General features: G+C 45.3%; 1 protein-coding gene across 3 annotated transcripts in view; it reads left to right on the forward strand.

The window, feature by feature from the left end:
- The window catches only part of LOC129722623 (calcium/calmodulin-dependent protein kinase type 1), a 91,957-nt gene that overhangs the window by 24,662 nt on the left and 46,538 nt on the right, over window positions 1-20,757 (forward strand). The window contains exon 3 of one of the 3 annotated variants that reach the window (XM_055676221.1): window positions 2,102-2,235. The exons of 1 other annotated variant lie outside the window; for it this stretch is intronic. The gene's annotated coding sequence lies outside the window, so the exon portion shown is untranslated. Of the gene's footprint in view, window positions 1-1,469; window positions 1,490-2,101; window positions 2,236-20,757 lie in introns of those variants that run through there. One more of the 3 variants, XM_055676222.1, reaches the window with a different exon arrangement.

The raw sequence follows: 20,757 nt of genomic DNA on the forward strand, positions 1-20,757 counted from the left end.
GAAGTCCATATTAGCTGTGTCGATATATGAGAAGTTGGCATGATCGAATGCTCTTCTCAAAAAGCTTTTCAAACCACTACTGTCTGGGTCTTCAACAGAGATCAGAGACTCTGAAGACGATAAGATACATTCCTCCTCAAATAGTTTAGACGAATCAAGTACCTCGTAGAGCAAATTTTGGTTATGGTCTCTTTCTTGCAAATCACATCTAATTTGTGGCCTGCCCCTTATTTCATACGAGAGACCGCATGTAGGCAAAGCTATAATGAAAAAGAAATAATCTAACTAAATAACGTGCGAAAACACAAGATAAAAATTTTGAATATAAGATACCTTCCAGAAATATTCGCAGGATCTCTTCTTTCTCAGTTTCGTTGAGCGTTATTATGTCATTCGTTTCTATTTCTTTTTTTTTTGTGCTTTGCAGCAAAAATGGGACAATCGGGTAGCCTTGTACATGTCCTCGGCAACTTTTATGGCGATTTTACCCCACTTTTGTTGAACATCCGTGATGGATAGCAATGAAACGGATGGAGAACTGCATTATAGAAATAACGATTATGTGAAGAAACGACATTATGTGTAATACTTACATCAAAATATGCTTTAGTACAGCCATTACGTGCTTGCATTTACCTGAACCGGCTTTACAACTGCATTTTAGGTCCCAGTTTTTAAATTCGTGTTTCGTCCTTATGTTTATTTTGTGCGGTTCTGATTTCGGAGCAGATGACTTTAAGCATGTCGCGAAAACCGATAACCCGTCATCATGTACAGCTTTTATACCGACTAAAAGTAAATGGTTTGCCTGGTAAACACGGTCTCCTCTCGCTACTAATCTTGTGCCACCTGCTGCATACTCGAAAATATCACTTAATTGTATTTTCACTTCCACTTTACTCGTACTCTCGTCGTCGGAGGTCTAAAATGACACACACAAAAACATACAGTTTTCTAAAAAGCGCAGCAGTGGGGTTTCATTTTTTTTTTTTCATTTTACATTTAAATGCAACCCATCCTTAATAAAAAACATTTATTTGCAGCAATAACTGCGATTAAAGTAGGAAAATGTTCAACTGAAATTAGCCCTAATTTCGATTGGTGCCGTGTACGCTATCAGCATTTTCAATATATGAACGTTTAATGAAGTTCTTATTTTTCACTAATATGAAAATCTGATAGTATGAAACTTTCTCTAGACATATATACTCACCATTTTCCTGAACAATCACCAGATATTAAACAAAAACTATTTTTTTACAAGCTATTTTAAACACAGGTTTGTTTACAAGTTTCTTCACAAACACTAAACGTCAAATTCAATGTGCACATAGCGAATAGACGATTGTTCATTGTTTATTTAAATACTTTTTCACTTTTTTTCCTCCAAACTCAGTTGACAGTTATCGTGCGCCGTGCTGCCAAAACAGCAGATGAGGGGTATGATTGCCAGAAAAGCTGAAAGTTTATCTTTTGGGAAATATGTCCGGTAGGTGTCGTAGCTGTTATTCTGAACCACGTAGTATCACGAACTTGATTAACAAATCGAATATTTGTTGATATTGAACGTTGCGATGTCATGCTTATTTACTACACACAATTGAATCCACTTTTCTGAACAACCGGATCATTGAGAAACCTTACTTGTACCTTGACACTTCATTCAATTTTTCGTGAAATAGAACTAAATTAGCTAAATTTCTAGAATCAATCGTAAATTTGTCTTCTTCATTAACAGAGGAAAACAGTGAAACAAAAAAACATCGATAATTTTTTCAGCACGGCTGGCACCCACTAGCAAAAAAAAATCCACATTGTGTCAAAGCAAAACAACCAATCAGATGGCTGTTAATTTGACAGCGTGATATTTGGTTCTCGTTGCACATCAAAAAAGTTACAAGTTGTCCACCCTCCTCTTTGAACCAGGGATACCAGATTAGATTTCTATTTTTTCATTTTTAATATATTTCTAGATATAATCTATATATTTCTATATATATATATATATATATATATATATATATATATATATATATATATATATATATATATATATATATATATATATATATATATATTTTTTTTTTTTTTTTTGTTTCAGGTGAAGGGGAAATTTGCATCCAAACCCCTGAGGTGACCAACCTCAGGGAGTGTGGGGTTGGTTTGAATCAGTGACCGGACCCACTAAAACCCCTTCAGTCTCCAGCCCATAATACTCCCCGGGACCACCGCTAGGTATTGCTTCGGGGAGCGGCTTTTGTGCTCTGTGCACCCTCTTGGTTCTTTAGGTCTTTTTGCTAACTTAGCTAACTAACCTGGAGACTGGCCGTTAGCTAACACTGGCGTGTCGGTGGTCAACCTGTCGCCTGTTTTGCAATTCTAAAACTATTTGAGAGGCGGCTGTACAAACCGCCCTCCAAATGTTTGGGTCTTTACACATCCTCCGAACTAGGTTGTCCGGAGTGGTGTCTGGCCCGCTCACTACCATCATGTCGCTCCGCGCATGCACAAAACGAGGGCACACGAAGAAGACATGCTCAGCAGTCTCTTCCGCTTCCGCGCACTCGGGACACATGGGGGACCCCGCATGCCCGAATCTGTGTAGATACTGCCTAAAGCAACCATGGCCTGACAGAATCTGTGTCAGATGGAAGTTTACTTCTCCATGGCGCCTCCCGACCCATCCGGATACATCCGGAATAAGTCGATGCGTCCATCTACCCTTCACGGAATTGGACCACTCCTGCTGCCATCTGATCATCGAGAATGATCTTCTGGTACCTCGTATGCCCCTTGTGTCACGTTGATCGAAGCATTCTACGTCCTCCTTAATGGCTATGCTGATAGGCATCATGCCGGACAGGACGCAGATTGCGTCGTATGACACAGTTCGATACGCGCTCGCAACCCTCAGGCACATGAGCCTGTAGGTACTTTCCAACTTACCCCGATGTTTACTAGTACCTAGTGCTTTGGACCACACTGGCCCGCCGTATCTCAGTATGGACAAAGTCACGCTAGCTAGAAGTTTCCGCTTGCTGCCGTACACTGCTGAGCTATTGGACATCATGCGAGATAATGCTGCAATAGCCATTGAAGCCCTCTTACAGGCATATTCGACATGGCTCCCGAAGGCGAGCTTGTCATCGATCATCACCCCCAGCAGCTTCAGGGAGCGCTTAGAGGCGATGGTGCAATTCCCGACACTGATCAACGCCTGTTGCTTCGACTTGCGGTTATTGACAACTGAAATCTCCGTCTTATGATGCGCAAGCTCCAGTTTTTTGGAGCGCATCCAGTCCTCGACGACGCTTATAGAGTGCGAAGCCGTCAACTCAACCTCCTCGATCGACTCGCCGTAGACCTCAAGTGTGATGTCGTCCGCAAACCCAACGATCACAACCCCTTGGGGGAGCTTTAGTTTCAGCACTTCATCGTACATGATATTCCACAGTACCGGGCCCAGGATGGAACCTTGTGGAACCCCTGCGGTAATTGGGACACATTTTTGACCCTCGTCTGTGCTGTAAACTAGCACACGATTCTGGAAATAATTTTCCAGAATCCTGTACAAAGATACCGGAATGTCTAGTTTCCGAAGCGAGTGGGCTATGGAATCCCAGCTAACACTATTGAACGCATTTTTCACGTCCAACGTGACGATTGCGCAATAGCGAATGCCCCATCTTTTACGCTGGAGTGCTACCTCTGCTGTTTTGGTGACGGACAGAATAGCATCCACCGTAGACTTGCCTTTTCGGAAGCCGAACTGGTTACTCGACAGACCGTTTGCACTTTCGGTGTACCTAACCAGTCTATTGAGAATAACCTTCTCGAGCACCTTACCCGCCGTATCGAGCAGACATATCGGTCTGTATGCCGACGGGTCACCAGGTGGTTTCCCTGTCTTCGGCAATAAGACCAGCTTCTGTCGCTTCCATCTCTCTGGGAATGTACAGTCATCCAGGCACTTCTGCATGACTTCCCGGAATAGTCTGGGGGCCTCTTTGATGGCCTTCTTCACAGCCAGATTCGGAATCCCATCCAATCCCGGTGCCTTGCTCACCTTCAGGGAGTTGGCGATCGCGATGAGTTCCTCGTTCGTAACCGTTTCCGCCTCCTCTGCCTCGGCACGGCTAACGCCGTCACTCATATATTGGGTGTTCGGCAGGTTGGCCGACCACCTCTGGTCTGAGTTTGAGATACTGGAACGTCGGTGAAGTGACTCGCCAGCCGGAGGCCAAGGATTTGGCTCGTGGCGTGGAAAGAGTCCCTCTATGATCCGCTCAAGCATCGCTGGTGATTTTTCTGCGGGCGCCATCGCACCCTTAGTCTTGGCCATCACCATCCTATAGGCGTTACCCCACGGGTTAGTGTTGGCACTAGCGCACAGTCTTTCGAAGCACGCACGTTTACTAGCTTTTATTGCTCTCTTAAGCGCCGCTTTTGCGGAACTGAATGCCCCTCGATGATCTTCCCTTTCTTCGTCGGTTCGCGCACGTTGAATCCTTCTTCTCGCTTGAAGACACGCTCTGCGGAGGTCCGCTATCGCGTCGGTCCACCAGTAGACTGGTGGCCTTCCATGCCTAGGCTGGCGGTTCCTAGGCATAGTGGCGTCGCACGCCCGCGAAAGTAATGCAACAAGTTGATCAGCGCTCAGGTTACGAGTTCTGCTCGCCTCGTGTTCTAGTCTAATTGCTTCCGCAAATACCTCTTCGTTGAAGTGTGATATCCTCCAACCGCGAGGAGCTGGAGTGTTAATTCTACTCGCCACATGCGGACTCGTTTTACAGTCTACGCTATAACAGACCGCCAGGTGGTCGCTATGAGTGTAGCCATCGTCTACCCTCCAGTTCGTGATCAATCCTGGACTACAGAATGTCACATCGATGATCGACTCCACGCCGTTTCTACTGAAGGTGCTCTTCAAGCCGACGTTGGCCAGATCTATGTTGAGCTTCGCCAAAGCCTCCAACAAGATCCGGCCTCTCTGGTTTGTGCGTCGACTTCCCCACTCAGTTGCCCATGCGTTGAAGTCGCCCGCCACTACCAACGGTGATAGACCGATCAGCTCCACGGTGGCTCGGTCGATCATCCTTGCGAACTGCTCGGTAGACCAACGAGGCGGAGCATAGCAGCTGCAGTAGTACACTCCGTTCACCTTGGCAACCGCGTATCCTTCGTTTGAAGTTGACACTATCTCTTGAACCGGGAACCTGCTCGTCGTCCATATTGCCGCCATACCGAACCCGTCCGAAATCCAGTTACCGTTTCCGGAAGGAATTCGGTAGGGGTCCGAGATTATGGCGATGTCCGACAACGACTCAGTGACTGCTTGGTATAGCAGTTGCTGAGCCGCGAAGCAGTGGTTCAAATTTAGCTGTGTCACTCTCGCGCCCGTGGCTTGCTAGTCGGCTTACCGGCCGTGCACCTCGGGCCTCCCATTATGTGCTTTGCGTCACGCTTCCCGGCGCACGCCAAGCACTTCGGGGGCTCTCCGCAGTCTTTGCTTTTGTGGCCTGCAGCACCGCACCGCCTGCATAAGGAGCTCCTGTCAGGCCCCTTGCAGCTAAAGGACTTGTGTCCTTGCTCGAAGCATCGAAAGCAGACCTCCGGCGGCTGGTAGATGCTGAGTGGGCACATTGGCCAGCCCACTTTGAGCCTCGCTACCTTTAGCGCCTGGTTTGCGTCTACTGACGGAAGCCTGACAGTGGCGGTCTGGGTTCCTACTGGGCCTTTGCGCAGTCGAACTGCCTCTGGTGCCACAACCACTTCGCACTGCTCCTTGAGGGCATCCACGACTTCGCATGCCTCGGTGACTTCGTCCAGGTATTTAAGTTGTAGGGTTACCTGCGACGTGAGTGCCCGAACCTGCACTCTATCTCCAAGCGCCTCTTGGGCCAATGCCCGATAGGCTGGGCCCTTGTTTCTGGCTTCCTTGCGGAGCTCGACGATCATTTCTCCCTTGCGGGATCGGCGGATGCTACGCACATCTGCCCCCAGATCTTTGAGCTTCGCATCGCCTCTCGTTGCCTTAAGGACTTCCGAGTACTTTGACTCTTCTGTCTTAAGGATGAGTGCGTCGCCCTTATTTTTAACTTTCTTCGTCGCAGGATTTGTAACCGGGTGCGGTTTTTTGGCCACCACTTTTTGGTTCCTACTCCTTCCCGGAACCGTTACCCACGGGTTACCGGGAGCCTTCTGCTCCTTGGCTGCCACCGTGGGCGTTGCTTGCGCCACTCCTACACCAGTCTGAGGGCTGTTTGCGATTAAACGCTTCTTGGTGCCCCCGGGGGCCGTCTCTCCCGGGGACTGTCGCGTTCGTTTGGCAGCTGGTCCTGCCGCGAAAACCGCCGCAAACGTGCTGGCGTCCGTTTGGACCGACTTCGTCGCCAGCTCGGTCACCTTCGTCTCCTCTTTCTCCGCAGCCGCAGCTTTCATTTCGAGCTCGGCATGCTCCTTTTTCGCAGCATCGACGGAGGACCGAAGCATGTAGAGGGCCTGCTTCAAGTACTTCGTTGTATTGCTGCGACTTTTCGCAAACTCGATTATAGCATCGAGCTGCTCAGACAGGGCCACTACCCTCGGTAGCGTGTCCCGCTGTCTTCCGACCGCCTTTAATAGCTGTGGACCAGCCACCGCGATGTCTTGCGTAGATCCGGTAGGCGTACTGCCTTTACCGTCTTCGCAGGCGACCTTCACTGCATCCGTCTCCACTTTTCTAGGCGGAGACCGCTGGATGCCACCTCGCGCAAATGGGTTTTCCAACCCATCTGCCCCCATCTCCAGAGTTTTGTTTTTCTGCATTTTTGTTTATTGGGTCCCCCTACCAGCCGCTATCCTTATCCATAATGGAGTAGTCGCCTAAATGGTCCCAAGGTAGTCTATGCCGGAGCAGTGAGGCCATGGCTAGGGGCGGCTGCCATAGCGCCTCATGGGCAACTATGACACCCCCGACCGGCGCAAGTCAGGAAAAGACATCTGATCCTACTCCTGCCGGGTTCCCACCAGGCAATGGACTCGGAACGTACTGGAAGGCCTGCCAGGTTTTACGGGACGGAGACCCCTGCACCGGTTGTACTCTCGCCGTTTCAAGCCGTTATCACACGACATTACTAAGGGAGCTCGGCGCAGGTGCCAGCCCAAAATCATGGTACGAAAACGAAATCCGACTCTTATCCTATAGTGATGCGACCAGTTGCCGTAATTGGGAACATTACTGGCATCAGTCCCAATGGGCGGTATAGTGCATTTGGGTGGTGGGAGCGGCACTACTCGCTCCGTCGGAGCTGCTTCCGGCCAGTGTGGCTTTTGCGAGAATTCAGCGGCCCAGTGCCTGAATCTCGCCACTCGCCACGACCTAGGCTAGCTCCCGCTGATGGTCCGGGACTGCTTGCTAGCAGTGAGCACTTCCGTGGCCTTCGGTAATCGCCAATTACCGACCCGTGGTGGCATACAGCTCTGCCATATATATATATATATATATATATATATATATATATATATATATATATATATATATATATATATATATATATATATATATATATATATATATATATATATATATATATATATATATATATTGCCGTCTTCGCAGGCGTCCTTTACTGCATCCATCTCCGCCTTTCTCGGCGGAGACCTCTGGATGCCTCCTCGTGCAAACGGGTTTTTCAACCCATCTGCGCCCAATTGTTGATCTTCACAGACACACAGACATATAGACGCCGAGAAAGGCGGAGATGGATGCAGTAAAGGACGCCTGCGAAGACGGCAAAGGCAGTACGCCTACCGGATGGACGCAAGACATCGCAGTGGCTGGTCCACTGTTGATAAAGGCGGTCGGAAGACAGCGAGACACGCTACCGAAGGTAGTAGCGCTGTCGGAGCAGCTCGATGCCATAATCGAGTTTGCGAAAAGTCGCACCAACACGACGAAGTACCTGAAGCAGGCTCTCTACATGCTTCGGTCCTCCGTCGATGCTGCGAAGAAGGAGCACGCCGAGCTCAAGGCAAGAGCGGTGGCTGCAGAGAAGAATGCAACGGAGGTGACCGGAAGGGCGACGAAGTCGGTCCAAACGGACACCTGCATGTTTGCAGCGGTTTGCGCCTCCGGGTCAGCCGCAAAAAGAGCAAGGCAGTCTCCGGGGGAAGCCCCCGAGAACAGCAAGAAACGGTTGGTTGTGCTAAGCCCGCGAGATAGCACACCAACGGCCTCCAAGTCCGCCGAAAAGTCTGCCGAAGTGGCAGCTACGGGAAACCCTTGGGTTACCGTGGGAGGAAGGAAGCGCCAAAAAGACAGCAAGTGCAATGACGAGAAGGCGACAAATCGTCCAAAAATGGGAAAGAAGGCGCGAAGCAGGGGCGACGCCCTCATACTCAAGACGGAGGGGTCCAAGTACCCGAAGTCTTGAAGAAAATGAGAGGCGAAACCCAGCTCAAGGATCTGGGAGCGGAGGTGCGGACCATCCGTCGTTCTCGCACCGGCGAGATGATCCTTGAGCTCCGTAAGGATGCTAAAAACAAGGGCGCTGCCTACAAGACGGTAGCCGAGCAGGTCCTCGGGAAAGATGTGCAAATTCGGGCACTCACCTCAGAGGTGACTCTCCAGCTCAAAAACCTGGATGAAATCACCGAGAGGTGCGATATTGCACAGGCCCTCAAGGAGAAGTGCGGTGTGGAAGTAGCCACTGAGGTAATTCGCCTCCGAAAGGGTCCAGCGGGGACCCAGGTGGCCACTTTCCGGCTTGCATCGGCCGATGCAACTCTGGCCTTGAAGACAGCCAAACTTAAGGTTGGCTGGTCAGTATGTCCCCTGAGCATACTCCAGCAGCCGGACGTTTGCTTCAGGTGTTTCGAGGGAGGACACAAGTCCTGGACCTGCAAGGGGCCCGATAGGAGCCAGTTATGTAGGCGTTGTGGTGGTGCTGGCCATAAAGCTAAAGACTGCGGGGAGCCTCCCAAGTGCTTGGTATGCACTGGAAAACGGGACGCCAAGCACTTTATGGGATGCCCACGGTGCCCAGCCGGTAAGGCGGCCACGAAACCACGGGCGTGAGGGTGACACAACTGAACCTGAACCATTGCTATGCGGCACAGCAGCTGCTATACCAAGCAGCGTCTGAGTCGCGGTCGGACATCGCAATCGTATCGGACCCCTACTGCATTCCTCCCGGAAACGGTAATTGGGTTGAAGATAAGTCCAGTACGGCGGCCATATGCACGACCAGCAAGTTCCCGGTTCAGGAGGTTGTGTCAACCTCAAATGAAGGATACGCGGTTGCCAAGGTGGACGGAGTGTTCTACTGCAGTTGTTATGCTCCGCCGCGTTGGTCTATCGAAAGGTTCAGCCAGATGGTCGATTTGTTATCTATGGAGCTGACGGGACTAACACCCTTAGTAGTGGCGGGCGACTTCAACGCTTGGGCTGTTGAGTGGGGAAGCCGCCGCACGAACCGGAGGGGTCAGATCTTGTTGGAAGCTTTGGCAAAGCTCAACCTAGATCTGGCCAACGTTGGAACCAAGTGTACATTCAGCAGAAATGGTGCGGAGTCGATCATCGACGTGACGTTCTCCAGCCCAGGACTGATCGTGAACTGGAGGGTAGACGATGGCTACACCTATAGTGACCACCAGTCGGTCTGCTATAGCGTAGTCCAGAACGTGAGGCAGCAGGCGACGGGTAGAGCCAATACTCCGACCGTCCGCGGGTGGAAGACATCGCATTTCGATGCCGAGGTATTTGCAGAAGCAATGAGAAGAGAGCGCGAGGGGGGCAGTTGGCTCCGCCCGAGTGCTGACCAATTAGTTGCCACATTATCGCGGGCGTGCGACGCCACCATGCCTAGGACCCGCCAACCTAGGAATGGTAAGTCACCGGTATACTGGTGGACCGACGCGATAGCGGACCTCCGTAGCGCGTGCCTCCGTGCAAGACGGATGTTGCAACGTGCACGTACCGATGCACAGAGGGTAGAGCGCCGTGTAGTATTCGGATCTGCAAGATCGGCGCTTAAAAGTGCGATAAAGGCGAGCAAACGGGCCTGCTTCGATAGGCTATGCGCGAGTGCCAATACGAATCCGTGGGGCAACGCCTACAGAGTCGTAATGGCGAAGACCAAAGGCGTGTTGGCGCCTGCAGAGCGATCACCAGCGATGCTGGAGCGTATCATCGAGGGACTCTTTCCACGACACGAGCCAAATCCTTGGCCTCCGGTTGCTGAGTCTCACGTCCGACGTTCCAGTATCTCAGACACAGACCAGGGATGGTCGGCCAACCTGCCGGGCATCCAATCCGTGAGAGACGGCAGCCGTGCAGAGGTTGTGGAGGAGGTAAGGGTTACGAATGAGGAACTCATCGTGATCGCCAACTCCTTAAAGGTGAGCAAGGCACCGGGACCGGATGGAATCCCGAACTTGGCCATCAGGACGGCCATGAAAGTGGCCCTCGATCTATTTCGAGCAGTCATGCAGAAGTGCCTGGATGACTGCCTCTTTCCGGACAGGTGGAAGCGACAGAGATTGGTGCTGTTGCCGAAGGCTGGGAAACCGCCAGGGGACCCATCGGCATACAGACCTATCTGTCTGCTGGACACTACGGGCAAGGTGCTTGAGAGGATTATCCTCAACAGACTGGTGAAGTACACAGAGGGTGTAAACGGTCTGGCAAGTAACCAGTTCGGCTTCCGGAAAGGTAGATCCACGCTGGATGCTATTCTCTCTGTCACCAAGACGGCAGAGGTAGCACTCCAGCGTAAGAGTTGGGGCATTCGCTATTGCGCAATCGTCACGCTTGACGTGAAGAATGCACTCAATAGCGCCAGTTGGGACTCCATAGCGCTCGCGCTTAGGAGCATCCACGTACCGGTGTCGTTGTACAAGATTTTGGAAAATTATTTCCAGAATCGGGTACTAGTTTACAACACGGAGGAGGGTCAGAAGTGCGTCCCAATCACCGCAGGGGTACCGCAAGGTTCCATCCTGGGCCCGGTGTTGTGGAATGTCATGTATGACGGGGTGTTGAAACTAAAGTTCCCTGTAGGGGTTGTGATCGTCGGTTTCGCAGACGACATCACGCTAGAGGTCTACGGCGAGTCGATCGAAGAGGTCGAGTTGACGGCCGCGCACTGCATACGCAAGGTCGAAGACTGGATGCACTCTAGGAAACTGGAGTTAGCGCACCATAAAACGGAGGTTACGGTTGTGAACAACCGCAAATTAGAGCAACAGGCGATGGTCAGAGTCGGTGACTGCACCATTACCTCAAGGCGTTCCTTGAAGCTCTTGGGGGTTATGGTTGACGATAAGCTCACATTTAAGAGTCACGTCGACTATGCCTGTAAGAGGGCTTCAACGGCCGCTGCAGGTCTATCTCGAATGATGTCCAATAGCTCAGCGGTATATGGCAGCAAGCGTAAACTTCTTGCCAGCGTGGTTTCGTCCATACTTAGGTATGGTGGGCCAGCGTGGTCCAAAGCGTTAGGTACCAACAGTCATCGTCGAAAACTGGAAAGTACCTACAGGCTCATGTGCCTGAGGGTTGTGAGCGCGTACCGTACAGTGTCATACGACGCAATCTGCGTCCTGTCCGGCATGATGCCTATCAGCATAGCCATTAAGGAGGACGTAGAATGCTTCGATCAACGTGACACAAGGGGTATACGAGGCACCAGAAGGTCATTCTCGATGATCAGATGGCAGCAGGAATGGTCCAATTCCGCAAAGGGTAGATGGACGCATCGACTTATTCCGGACGTATCCGGATGGGTCGGGAGGCGCCATGGAGAAGTTAACTTCCACTTGACACAGATTCTGTCAGGTCATGGTTGCTTCAGGCAGTATCTACACAGATTCGGGCATGCGGGGTCCCCCATGTGTCCCGAGTGCGCGGATGCGGAAGAAACTGCTGGGCATGTCTTCTTCGTGTGCCCTCGTTTTGTGCATGCGCGGAGCGACATGATGGTAGTGAGCGGGCCAGACACCACTCCGGACAACCTAGTTCGGAGGATGTGTAAAGACCCAAACATTTGGAGGGCGGTTTGTACAGCCGCCTCTCAAATAGTTTTAGAATTGCAAAACAGGCGACAGGTTGACCACCGACACGCCAGTGTTAGCTAACCAGATTAGATTTCTATTTTTTCATTTTTAATATATTTCTAGATATAATCTATATATTTCTATATATATATATATATATATATATATATATATATATATATATATATATATATATATATATATATATATATATATATATATATATATATATATATATACATATATATATATACATATATATATATATATATATATATATATATATATATATATATATATATATATATATACATATATATATATATATATATATATATATATATATATATATATATATATATATATATATTTATATATATATATATATATATATATATATATATATATATATATATATATATATATATATATATATATATATATATATATATATATATATATATATATTATATAATATATATATATATATATATATATATATATATATATATATATATATATATATATATATATATATATATATATATATATATATATATATATATATATATATATATATATATATATATATATATATATATTTCCGTCTGTGGACGTATTATTTCCGGGTTCACTTACATTTGCGCTGATTGTTATTAAGTGTGCAGAGTTTTTTTGTAGACTTTTATCGTAGCAACCTTAATTTTTTTCAAATTTTAATTTTTATAAACACATTTGGCATCTTTGGAATAAACTCTGAAAGCAAAATAAGAGAATTATATTTTGAATTCACGCAAATATTTTATCAAAATGCCGTTTAAAATTGTTCAAACAATTGAAAGTAACGAGTTGTGCTTGTGTGTTGTTCCATCGCGCTGGGAAAATGAAGGAACTTTATTTTGGCCAAAAATATCAGTTGTTTGGAGATTATGCCACGATGAAAATTCTCAGCCCAGTGAAAGCTGGGAGAAAATTAGTTGTACATTGAAGCGCGAATTTGATACATATGCTGAAGCACAGCAGGAATTGGATTATATGGAATTGAATACAAAGTCTGAAATGGATGAGCAACCTGAAGCAAAATAGGTTTGTCGAAGGAATGCCCCAACATGCATTGAAAAAGATTTCAATGATCTTGTCACTGATCCACAATAATTGGAAACCGTTACGGTATGCTACATCGAATAAAATTAGAATTGTTTCATTTATCGAATAGCTTTATTCGCATTGCAGGTAATTTCAGGAGAACAAATTGCTTTACCCAATGTTTATGTATCGGAAGATGAACAAAGCGCTATGGAAGAAACTATCACTGAAGCGCATTTAACAGGAATTGAAATAAATGAGATTATTCCAGAAGCTTCACTGACGGCAATTGTTATGAACCAGGTTCTCATGCATAATAACATACTTAAGATAATGATAAGCTTAGCAAAACTGACTGCTTCCATTGAAGTTCTAAATCAAAAAGTTTTATCAATGGAAAAGAATTATCAAACAGAGCCACATGCTTCAACCAAAGACGTGATGATTAAGATAGTTGACTCCATTGAAGATTCAGACCGTTTGGAAGCAGAACTGAGGGACGAAAATAACATGGAGCGATATATTACAAAATTGAGCGCTATTTGTGGAAAAACTGGCAAATCCGATGGAGTCACCAGCGCATATCGGCTGATTGATCATCTAGTGACTCGCGAGATGATGAACAAATGTTCTGGACGGACTTAGCTCGGGATATCGATCTGCCAAGCAGTTCTAAAGAACCATGTGCAGGTACACCCAAAATTCCCTTGAAGTTTTACGCAAAGTTCTGAGAAATGTTTTTGAGAGTTGTTAGGCTAGCAGACAAGGATTTCGCCGAAGCCGATTGTGAGAAATTTTTGAAGGGAATTATGAAAAACAGCAAACAGAGGTTGACCGGAAAGGTTGTATCGACGCATAAAAACCGACCGAAGAATTTGAAATACGGAGACAAGAAAAATGAGCTAAAATAGAAGAAGTATGCTGATATGGGATTTTTTGTGATTTTCAATACATATTTTTTTAATTCTTAACCTAACTTGAATGGTATGAAATGGAGGAATAAAAAGTGTATTTGTTGTATCGTCAACTGGAACGGGTATCATTTCACACTTTATATCACACAAATCGTAATATTAAATCGTTGTTTCTGAACGCAGCGAGCGATAAATATAAATTTCTGAAATCTGTTTGTCCATAAGCTCTTCTTTCGCTATCGAGAAATAATTCCTTTTCTCTGACATTAAAATCAATTGATTGTCGTTTCATCGAATCTGGTTGTTTTCATCGAACCTAAAGATGTTCCGATCTGAATCGATGATGAACACTCTGGAGTCATTTCATTCACGGATCCTGAGATTGTTTTCTGGCTGGAATTTGCTGTGGAGGATTTCAATGGAACATTTTTCATAACTTTTCCAATATTTGTTATTTCATTTATCCTTATGTTAATTCTTTTGTTGAAATTTCTCTTCACACTTCGTTTAAAGCTGCCAGAAATCTTTATTCGTTTCCGTGAACCCATGTTTGTTTACAAATTTGACAAATTGAAACTGAACACTTATTACAATCTTATGAGAGATTTTCCATAGCCAACTAGCTATTCTCAATTTTGAAATGACTGCATTAAAACCGGTTTTATAACGGTTGGCTATGTCGATTTTATAAGACTCGCGCTAGCTGTAATGAAACCGCTAATAAAGCAAAAAAACATACGCGCTTGCTGGTTTTGTTATTGGTTTTATAAAAGTTTTATTGACAGCTTTAAGTGTTTCTTACGGTCCGTTCTTTTAGGGAAGAAGGCTGACCGCCTTAAAATCGTTGGTAATAGCCGTTACCGCAATAAAACCGTTAAGAGAATTGGATAAGGCAAATAGCTATGAAATTGTTACTTGGGCTTACTCTAGTGAAATGCTGTCTCTGTACGATAGAGAGGACTAGTAAATGCATCCAATGAAAAGTTGCCTCATTTTGACAACACACCAACCCGTCTAGTTTTAAGTGTAAATCGGCGTCAAGAAATGATGGGCATCTTATCCGATATTGAATTAAACAGCAAATTGTTCTTTTCAGGATGAAACAAATACCTGAGTTAATATTTACTCTTAACTCAATTCACATCTTCAAATTTGGAACAGTTAAACAACAGTTATATATTTGACTTCGGGGCTTATTACGGGAGTCACTTCACGGTGAGATGACAACCGTAATAGGCACGGTGAAAGTGATTCCCATTTGATTTGCACGCGTCTTTTTTCACCGTGAGATTTTTTCACTTCGTTCTCACCGTGAGGTGACATCCGTAATAAGCCCCTTCATGTCTCAGAACATACTGAATCATCTTTTTCTTCGGTAATAAGCACAACACCCGAACAGCTTTTATTACCTGCCTAAAAATTAAGTTATCGAATAATCAAACCTTAACAATTGTAAAGCCTAATATGACAAGCAACTATATTATTGAAAATGGTCAATTCTTGTTGAACCGCAAATTTCGATTGACCTAATTGGCCGTTATATGATTGCTTTCCAATGCACGGTCGACAGAATTACAGACCTAGTAATTCGAAATGTACTATTTGTCCTATATAAGAGCATGTTTCAGTTGAAACTGCTCATATGGGTTCTAGACAGCGACTACAACAATCCTTAGTTAACAGCTGCAGCTGTGGTAGCGGATAACATCAGCAGCAGTAGTGGTATCACCAGCGATATTTGGGCCAGCTGGTCCTCTAGTAAAAGCTGCCTTTGTGCACCAGCAAGCAGCATCAGTAGTAGGTACATGAGCCGGTACTTCCTCTAGTGAAAAGTTGCCGTATTTTGACAACACACAAAAGTTTTGGAATGCTGGCTTTTAAAGTATATGGGTCGTCAAATTTTCAGTGTTAAAACAGCTTTCAACTGTGTTATAACAAAAATGCCTTAATCTCATTTGTCGGGGTAGCACACAGATGCGATCAACATTAAATCCGATATGAAATTGAACAACAACAGTCCTTATAAGGACAACAAACAAATTATGAAAGATTTAATATTTTCTCTTTTTGCGCTGGAATAAAAAGTAAAATGTTATTTAAATCTGCATGCACTTTGACTGTTGACAGTGTTTGTTTTATTCCTGTTTAGTGTTGTAAGTGCAAACTAAAATTCGGTAGCACTTCAGTTCCTCTTTTGCACAAAATTTTAAACACATTCAACACAAGTAATGCAACAAACAACCTTATTTTACGAACTAATTCCATTTTTGTCATATGACTTACATTTTAAGTTTAGTAAAGCGGGCAATGTATGTAGTTTGCGAGAATGCGACAATGAACGGGAATGAAAGGTGTGACTTTAGACTTAGAAAAAATTTCTCTCGTCCAGACGGGACCTTATGTAGTTCCACGTCAACCTCGCGGTCGTGACTTTGCATACAACCCTCGTGATTGTTCCCAAATAGATCAGTAACCATAAATTTAATGCAGTTCGTCTCACGATGTGTGCAAACCATGGCCTGTGGCTTCCAAACCGATGCTATTTACTTAGACCTGAAAGCTGCGTTCGATAGAGTGAACCATGGGATAGATAAAATGCAAAGGCTTGGTATGACTTCGGAATCCGTAAGCTGGTTCAAATCATACTTGACTGATCATAAAGTTTGTGTAAAAGTAGGTTCAGCCGTCTCGGACCGCTTTTCCAATATGTCAGGTGTTCCACAAGGCAGCAATTTGGGCTCGATTTCTCAATCTTCATCAACGATGCTGCTCTACAGTTGCCTCTTAACTGTCGGCTGTTCTATGCCGATGATACCAAACTGTTCAAAGAAAAAAAAATGCTTACGCGATTGTATGGAGTTTTAGGAATATTTGGATAAGTTTGCGAATTGGTGCGAAACAAACTGAATTTCGTGATCCGTTATGCCTCAAATCACTTTACTGTTCCCTTGTGAGATCAGTTCTCGAGGCCAGTTCTATAGTATGGAGTTCTTTTCACGCAAATTGGTCACACAGAATAGAAATGGTACAGAAGAAATTCATCCGCTATGCGCTTCGCTTTCTCCCATGGCGGGATCCACTGAGCTTACCACCGTATGAAAATCGTTGCCGACTTCTTGGCATCCAACCATTGGAACATCGATGAAAACCAGCTCAGGCAGGTCTTTGCAGCGAAGTTACTGACTGGCCACATTGATTGCCCAAGTATTCCGGTTCGACTCGATTAATACGCTCCTGAAAAACCAATACGCCAAAAAAAATTTATTCATTTGGCACCACGCAGGCGACTTTATGGTTCTAACGACCCGATTCGTGCCGTATGCCACCGCTTCAATGAATTCTACCAACTTTTCGACTTCAATATGCCGATCAACGCCTTTTGTCAGCGAATTTTAGATGTTACCGAATAACTGTACTTTTAATTTAGTTTAATTATTCATTAAGACTAATCATTGTCAGATGAATGTTGAGTGTTGAACAAATAAACAAATAAATCTCTTAACAGCCTTCTGTTGGCATTTCTTCCAACAGTTAAAACGTCCGAAGCAGTTGATTCCATCTCTATTTTACAGTGGAATTGTAGGAGTATCATCCCCAAAATTGATTCGTTTAAAGTTTTAATTAATAAATATAAATGCGATGCATTTTTCCTCTGTGAAACTTGGCTCACTTCAAATGTAGTTCTCAACTTCCATGATTTCAATTAATCCGCCTTGATCGAGATATCACTTACGGAGGAGTACTTCTAGGAAGTGTTATTCTTTCTATCGTATTAACCTCCCCTCGGTCCCAGGCGTCGAAGCTGTTGCATGTCAAATGACAATGCAAGGAAAAGAGCTTCGTATTGCCAAAATATAGATATATTGCCCCCAGAGCACAGGTTGGGCTGCTTTTTGATTTAATAGAACTTCTCCCCTCGCCACGTTTGATTTTGAGAGATTCAAACTCTCACGGCGTGGCTTGGGGTTTCCCTTCTAACGATAACAGTTCCTCTTCGATCTATAACCTCTACGACGACTTCGACATGACAATATTTAACAGCGGGGATATGACACGCGTTCCGAAACCTCCAGCGCGCCCCAGTGCTTTAGGTTTATCTTTATGTTCAACATCGCTACGGTTGGATTGCATGTGGTAGTCCTTGATCCCCACGGTAGCGATCATTTGCCTATTCATATTTCAATTGATAATGGTTCAACTCACACGCGAACAGTTGATATTCCGTATGACCTCACACGTAATATCGATTTGAAGATATACGAGGAAATGGTTTCAGAAGCTGTCGATCCGATTCGACATTACCCACTACTTGAAGAATACAACCTCCTCGCGCGCTTAATTCTCGACGCCGCGTTGTAAGCCCAAACGAAGAAATATCCCAGCGTGACGATTAAAGAACGGCCTCCCACTCCGTGGTGGGACAAAGAGATCCGGAGACACGGAAAAATCCGACGCGTTTAAGGCCTTTTTTTTGGAAGAAAGGTAAACCCGACGATTTTAAGCGGTATTTGGAGCTTGAGACCAAGTTTAAAAGCTTGGTCCGAGCAAAGAAACGCGGATATTGGCGTCAGTTCGTAAACGAAACGTCGAAAGAGACATCCATGAGCACTCTTTGGAGCACAGCCAGAAGATTGCGAAACCGTTATGTAGTCAACGAAAGCGAAGAGTCGGTGGATATTTGATTTTGCCAGGAAAGTAGAAAGGAAGTAAGTCCGGATTCTGTCCCTGCGCAAAATATTGTTCGCGATACGTCTTCCGGCCACGACGCGATAGAATCACCTTTCTCGAAGGCAGAGCTTTCAGTTGCCCTCCTGTCCTGCAACAATAACGCGCTTGGGTTAGATAGAATCAAATTCAACTTGTTAAAGAATTTACCCGGCACTGCCAAAAGGCGCTTATTGAATTTATTCAATAAGTTCCTGGAGCAAAATATTGTACCGCAGGAATGGAGGCAAGTGAAGGTGATTGCCATCCAAAAACTGGGAAAACCAGCTTCTGATCACAACTCTTATAAGTCGATTGCAATGCTATCCTGTATCCGGAAATTGATAGAGAAAATGATACTCCGTCGTATAGACCATAGGGTCGAATCAAATGGTCTACTATCAGATACTCAATTTGGCTTCCGCCGTCCCAAAAAAACGAATGATTGTCTTGCGTTGCTTTCCACAGATATTCAGCTGGTGTATGCTAGCAAAGAACAAATGACATCTGTGTTCTTGAACATTAAGGAGGCTTTTGATCCCGTTTCTTTTGACATTCTTTCAGGCAAACTTCCTTGTCGGTGAATTTTCACCATTTTCAAATAACTTTTTGCACAATTTGTTATCCGAAAAGCACATGCATTTCACGCATGGCGATTTGGCAACTTTTCGTATTAGCTACATGGGTCTTCCCCAGGGCTCATGCTTAACCCCCTTCTTTACAATTTTTATGTGAATGACATTGACGCATGTCTGGCAAATTTATGCACGATAAGGCAACTTGCAGACGACAGCGTGGTCTCTGTTACAGGAGCCAAAGCTGCCGATTTGCAAGGGCCATTGCAAGATATTTTGGACAATTTGCTTGGGCTTTACAGCTAGGTATCGAATTCTCTCCGGAAAAGACTGAGATAGTTTTTTCCTAGGAAGCACGAGCCTGCTCATCTCCACTTACAGTTACGATTTCTCAGGTTTTGGTATTTAAATATCTTGGTGTCTGGTTCGATTCGAAAGGCACCTAGGGATGTCACGTTCGATATTTGATGAAAAAATGTCAACAGAGAGTGAATTTCCTCCGTACAATAACCGGATCATGGTGGGGAGCCCACCCAGGAGACCTTATAAGGCTTTACCAAACAACGATATTTTCAGCGCTTGAGTACGGGTGTTTTTGCTTCCGCTCCGCTGCAAACACGCATTTAATCAAGCTGGAACGATTGCAGTATCGTTATTTGCTTAGGTTGCATGCATTCGACCCATACTATGAGTTTGGAAGCTTTGGCGGGCGTTCTTCCATTAAAAGACCGCTTTTGGGATCTGACTACTGGTATTCTCATCAAATGTGAGGTTTTGAACCCCTTGGTGATTGAAAATTTCGATAAGCTAGTCAAACTTGATTCTCAAACCCGTTTCATGACTGTGTATTTCAATCGCTTGTTTCAAAGTATAAATCCTTCCTCATACACCTCCAATTGTGTCACTTTGTTAGATACTTCTGTTTCTACTGTGTTTCTCGATACATCCATGATGCATGAAACTCGTGGAATCCCGGATCACTTACGCGTGCAGCAGATCCCGAAAATATTTTTTAACAAATATAAAACATCAACTGTGACAATGCGTTTTATACTGATGGATCGCTTCTCAACGGGTCCACTGGCTTCGGTATCTTCAACAATAATTTCACCATCTCCTACAAGCTCGATAATCCTGCTTCTGTTTACGTCGCAGAATTGGCTGCAATTCAGTAAACCTTAGGGATTATCGAAAAAATGCCCACGGACCACTACTTCATCTTTACGGACAGTCTCAGTTCTATTGAGGCTCTCCGATCGATGAAGGATGTAAGGCACTCTCCGTATTTCCTGGGGAAAATACAGAAACATCTGAGTACTTTATCCGAAAAATCTTCCCAGATTACCTTAGTGTGGGTCCTTTCTCACTGCTCGATACCGGGCAATGAGAAAGCGGACGCTTTGGCTACGGTGGGCGCAACAAACGGTGATATTAACGACAGG

Source organism: Wyeomyia smithii, chromosome 2 (assembly GCF_029784165.1).
Source record: "Wyeomyia smithii strain HCP4-BCI-WySm-NY-G18 chromosome 2, ASM2978416v1, whole genome shotgun sequence".
NCBI lineage: Eukaryota > Metazoa > Arthropoda > Insecta > Diptera > Culicidae > Wyeomyia > Wyeomyia smithii.